The following is a 6,092-nucleotide window of genomic DNA, read 5'->3' on the forward strand; positions in this document are numbered from 1 at the left end:
TTTTATAAGTTATAGAATTTTAAGTGTGGCTTATTTCAGAGTATTAGTTGTAACAACAAAGCATTGCTTTCTTCAAAATTGATCTTGTTCTGAAGTTAATTCCAAACAGTATCTATAAAGAAACATTGTTAGTCTTTTCAGGAGTGCTATTTTGTGAGTATCTTGAGGTTAAAGATGCTGAACATACCTTTAAAAATAAATTTGTGAAACTTTCACTTTGAAAAAAAATCATTTTATATTCACATCATCTGTTCCTGTGTTAGAAGCAGAAAGCCAAGTTGAGTAGAAGAAGCAACCGCTGAAAATCAACAAATTATACTTGATTTCAGAATCCAAATTTTCTCAACCCATCAGTCAAAATTCTAAGAAAATATTTGTCACATATTGAAATACTCATTGGAATTTGGAATATGTCTTCAGTTTGAAGCCAACCCACCACTTTTAATATTAATGTGTTAACAGCTGCTATAAATCTAGTAATACAGACATTGAGAGATTTTGAAATAATTTTATAGAGTTGAAATAATATTAATAACATAGAAATTATATATCTTTGGGACACAGATAAGTTTGTTTTAAGTATAAATATAGATTAGCTTTCTTTAAATATTTTTTAAATCGAATTCAATGCAATGTCTCTTAAAACTTATCCCATCACATACTTAATTTTTTATTTATGCTGAAATCTTCATGTAGATTTATTATTCAGAAGGAGAAATGTAACATTATTATTATGGGTCTTGAAATCCCTCCTAAAGCTTGAAACTTTGTGTAAGAAAATTTCTCCTGAACAGAAGAGAATTATTCTTTTAAGACTATGTGTGCAATGCACCCAAAGAGGAATGTGTAATCTACTATTGTGCTACCATAGTCACCTGCAGGTCTTAGAAAGAGGGAATGCTAAAGGCCATCTGCTCTTATTGATATTCAAGTTCATTTATTTAAGTATATCTCCCAGCATAAATCACATAGCCTCTCACAAACTTCTAAATAGAAAAGGAAAGGCATGAGAAAAATGTTTCTTTCTCTGGTAGCCTTGAAGAGTGAAAAACTCAATAGCGTTTCTAAGTCCTGAATATTAGTATTTTTATTGATTTTTCTTGAATTATTAACGCAATAATACTTAATTTTATGTCTTTCTTCTTTCCCAGACTGTGTGCGTATGTTCCATCTGTACTTCAATACCAAGAAACCAAAAAGTGTTTAATTTTAGAGATAAGATGAGATACATTTCTAATCTCTATTTGTATACTTATGTCTATCTGGCAACAAGTGGTTTCTAAAAAGCTATTATCACCTTCATAATATGAAGCTGTTCCAGTTCTATATTTTTGTACAATAAACCATCTCAAACACAGAAGTTTACACAACAATGTATTATTATCTTTCATAGTTTGCAGGGGTGACTGGGCTCAGCTGGATGGTTCTCACTAGAGGTCGCTCATGGAGTTATATACAGGTGGAGGGTAGGGCTGGAGTTATTTGAAGGTGCACTGCATTAAAGATTCAAGTTGTCTGCTTCGCTCAAATGTCTGGATCAGAACTGAGATAGCTGGAAGAGTCAGGGGCTGGCCAGTCATATCTCTAAGTGGCCTTTCCAGATGGCTAGCTTGGCCTTCCTCACAGCATGACAGTTTCAGGGTGGTAAGAATTATTACATGTTATCAGCTAAATTCTCCCAAAGCTAGCTTTCTAAGAGACTTAATGCAGAAGATTCAAGGTTTCTTCTGTCCTTGCCTTGGACATCACTCAGTATCATTTTCCCCATATTGTATTGGTAAAAAAAAAAGTTACAAAGTCAGCCCAGACTTAAGGCAGTAGAGGAGAGCACACAGATGAATACCAGAAGGTAAGATTCATCGGTGGAGATGAGCTACTACACAGGGTATGATAAAATTAAAATTGGATCCTTAAAAACCATTAAGAAACTCAAAATAGCTTAATTACTTTAATAATATCCAATTTGACTCATTAAAAGAAAAAAACATTACCTCTCCCTATTTTATCAGTGATAAATTGTAGCCAAGAAGATGAAGTGATCTACTGAAATCAAGGTAGAACCTGGTTTCCAACTCCTACATTAAGGATTTAGTTGAATTCATTAAAAAAAAAAATGTTTGGTGTACTTTAATTTGTTTTTAATTTTAAAAAGAGTTTGTTAATATTTTGAATTTAATTTATGTATTCATGTGGCTACATGCACCTTTTTTTATTTTACAGGGATTCCTCAGGATTACTGATCATGAACTTTATCTTCTTATGAGAGCGGGCAGCTGCTAGATTCAATCAGATGCTACTTAGCACAGGAAAAGATGGAAATGTTAACAGAGATTCTCCCTCTCTCCCAGGGCTCTGGACTAACCACCACCTGCTCAGGATAAACTAAACTCACTACAGGTTCAATTCTGTGTTCTGGTCATCAGATGAGAGAAAAATGCCAGAGTGCCAAACAGAGAAACTAAACTCTCCAAGTTGGCCATTCCCTTTTCTAAAATGAAAAAGTAATGTTTTTACATAACAGAAATGTGTTGAATAATAAATGTTGAACAGCTCACTAAACACATTAATCATTGTGAAGTAAGAATATTAACTTAAGTTTTAATAACCAGAGTAAGTGGCAGAAGTAGTCCTTTTCAAAATTTTTTTTCCCCTCCAGGAAATCAGAGGTAATTAAAGAGACTTGAATGATAAACAAGTGAGCCTCAGTTCATGTACATGTTATGAAGCGTGGAAAATATTGGAAACTGTTTCTACATCTTCTTGATCCTTGGATGTAGATTTTCATGGGAGAGAGTGATGAGCTCTACAGTTGAAAACCATGAGAGTCCACCAAGAAAAATAAAAGACTTCAGTCACCATGATCCCAGGATAATGGCATGGCTAGTGGCTTTGAGAAGGCTGAATACTATGAAACTTTATGGTATTATGAAACTCTGCTTTCCTAATTCAACTCAAGAAGGTTATAAACTTAACCTTTCCAAGTTCTAATTTATTTTTTGATTAAATGGAGCTAGAAATAATACTGCAGTTAATGACATAGAGCATGTAGAGGAGCTTCATGCGATGACTGGAAGAGAGTTTATACTAAATAACTGGTTGTAGCAGTTATAGGATTAATTAATTAGTTCTTCTAAAAATAAGACTGTGCTCTTAAAGAAATATCTATTTTAGAAAGCTGTATGTTGAAGACCTGTGAAATACCCATCAGTTGTAGACCAAAGGAAATAAATTCATTTAAAAAATGTTATTCATTTGTCTAGTATTTGTTGAATGACTTCTTTGTGCCAAGCAGTGCACTTGGTAAGTAAAACAAATTCCCTTCCCTTTTGGAGCTGAAGACAATGAGTAAACAAAAAATCAGCTGTAAAAGCCCAAATGCTATAAGGACGCAGATTGTCCTGAAAGAGTAATAGAAGGAGGGTGTTTTTTTATTATTATTTACTAACAGTGACCAAGGAAGTTTCCTTAGAAAGTGATATTTCACCTTATTCAGTGATTTGACAGTTGCCTAACAATAGTTAATTGAAATAAAAGCTTTGATCAAAGCAAAAACTGTATTTTCAAAGGCTCTAACAAGAGAAATAGCTAGTACATTTTAAGAAGTAAGCAATGTTTATGTAGAAGGAATGTGGAAAAAGGGAAAATAATATGAGATTGGATAAGTTAAGGTGAGCCAGAGGAGCATTCAGGGTCCTGAATGCCAATATTAGAAATTCAGATTTTCTCTGAAGGAAAATAAAAAGCCATTGGTAAATTTTACTATGATATCGTATGGTCCAATTTGTGTTTTTTAAAAAATATTATTCCACAATTGTTTGAAGAATGAGTGAAATAAAAGTAATAGAGGTAGGGCTTCCCTGGTGGTGCAGTGGTTGAGAGTCCACCTGCCGACACAGGCGACACGGGTTCGTGCCCCGGTCCGGGAAGATCCCACATGCCGCGGAGCGGCTGGGCCCATGAGCCATGGCCGCTGAGTCTGCGTGTCCGGAGCCTGTGCTCCGCAATGGGAGAGGCCACAACAGTGAGAGGCCCGCGTACTGCAAAAAAAAAAACAAAGTAATAGAGGTAGAGTGCAGAGACATGAGAGGTGACTAGGGCCATGCTGGGAATGATGGAAAAATGTACAGATGTGAGATATAGTTTAGAGGAAGAAATGACAGGACTTGATAGATTGGACATGGGGATAAAAGTAAAAAGAAGAACAATTCCCAGGTATATTGATTTTGGAACTGAATAGATGGTAGCTCTATTTGCTAAAATACAGTAGATGAGCCTTTAAGAGTAAAAGCAGAAATTCGGTTTTAGAATTTTAATTTTGAGACTCTAGTCTGACATCCAAGGAAATTTTCAAATATATATAATTACCTGGGTCTGGACTGCAGATATAAATTTGGGGATCATCAAACTACAGATGGTCTCTAAACCCACAGGATTAGGACAGCTCAGCACAGGAGAGGACATACAGAGGAGAAGAGACCTAGTACTGAGTCCTGAGGGACTGCTTGCTGTATTAGGGAGAGGGGATGAGCTCAAACATAAAGAATAACCAGAGAACTGGAAGAAAAACTGGAAGAAAATGGTGTTATAGGATCTGAAAGAGGACGGTGTTCCAGAAGGAGGGAGTGGTATATCCCGCCAAATTCTGTCAGGAGATCAAGAGACAGGAGGACAGAAAGAGAAACATACCCACTGACTTTGACAACAGGCAAACCAGTGATGATGGGTGCAAGTCATAGAGGCCCCCAGATGGACTCCCATGTAGCTCAGGCTCATTTTAGTTACCCAATTAAGACATTGTCAAGTTGCCAACAATAATTAAAAATCTTGAAGCACATTTATATAAGAATATTAAAGGATATCCAATTTATAACCTAAAATGAAAGTTCTTAAAACCCCAATTTTCTCTCCATTTCCACTCTCTCACACACCCGAACTTTCTCACATCCTCACATCAGCTGCTCATTTTCTCATACTCTCCGTCTCAGTTCATTTTTTACTTTAATAGATAAAGTTAAAAAACTCTGAATTTTTGTTGATTTTTTTGTGTGTGTGGTTCTTGTTTTTGTTTGGTTGACTTTATGTTTTGAAAGAAGAAAACTTTACTTTTTCCTGTTCTTTGTTTTCTATTCCCATTTTCTGCAATAAAGGAAGGCCTGGGCAATATTGCAACAAATAATACGATTATAGTCTTTCCAGCTCTTTCTTTGATCTTATCTTACCCTGATAACATGTTTTGACTTAAGGCCACCAAAAAGCTTGGGACGTAGGCTGACAAGAACAGACCTTTTCTCAGAGGACAATGGGAGAGTAGTAGAATGAAGAGCCAGAGGCACAAAGACAAAATTCATACCATTACAGAGGAGGAAAACCTGTAAATGTGGAGAAGTTAATAAATTTTGTGATTGTCACATGACAATCATAGAGATTTGCTACTCTAGGGTGACCCAGCCTGCAAGAAGCATCAGTGTCAAACTTGCTTCAAAGAGCCAATTCGTTGCCAAATTCAAGGGAAGAGGAGAGACACGTGATCTTTCCTTATAACTCATTTTAATGGAGTGCAAATTATAGCTTATTACAAGAACTCCTGCACAGTTAGTTGATGGTCTTAAGGCTGAGTGATGGCATAAGTTATTTAAGAAAAACCAAAACAGCAGTGTGGCAAGCAAAGTATAGCCTAAAACTAAGCAAGCATATTTAGAGGGGTTTCATCAACTCAAAAGTTAGAAAGCCAGTATTTGAGATATATTCAAAGACTAAAAGCATCCTGGCATTCAGCTTTTGGTTTTAGGTGTGTGTTCTAGAATACTGAAACTCTCAGGGCAATGAAAAGCCACACTTACTTGGAATATGATCCACTGCTATAAAAATGGGATTTACCTGTAGAACTCCGGACCACTGCCTCTGGACACCAACTTAATCATCAAAAATAGTATCCTAATGAAGGTTATCAAGTGGAGTAAGCTGTGGGTGATTTTAGATTCAAAACTGAGTTGTATCAAATATCTATTTTGACACATCATTAGAAATAACATATTCTCCAAACCAAAGATTTAAAACATTTATAGTTTCCTTTCTCTCATTTTACAGATAAC

This window comes from Monodon monoceros, unplaced genomic scaffold (genome assembly GCF_005190385.1).
Source record: "Monodon monoceros isolate NGI ecotype Baffin Bay Population unplaced genomic scaffold, NGI_Narwhal_1 Super_Scaffold_20, whole genome shotgun sequence".
NCBI lineage: Eukaryota > Metazoa > Chordata > Mammalia > Artiodactyla > Monodontidae > Monodon > Monodon monoceros.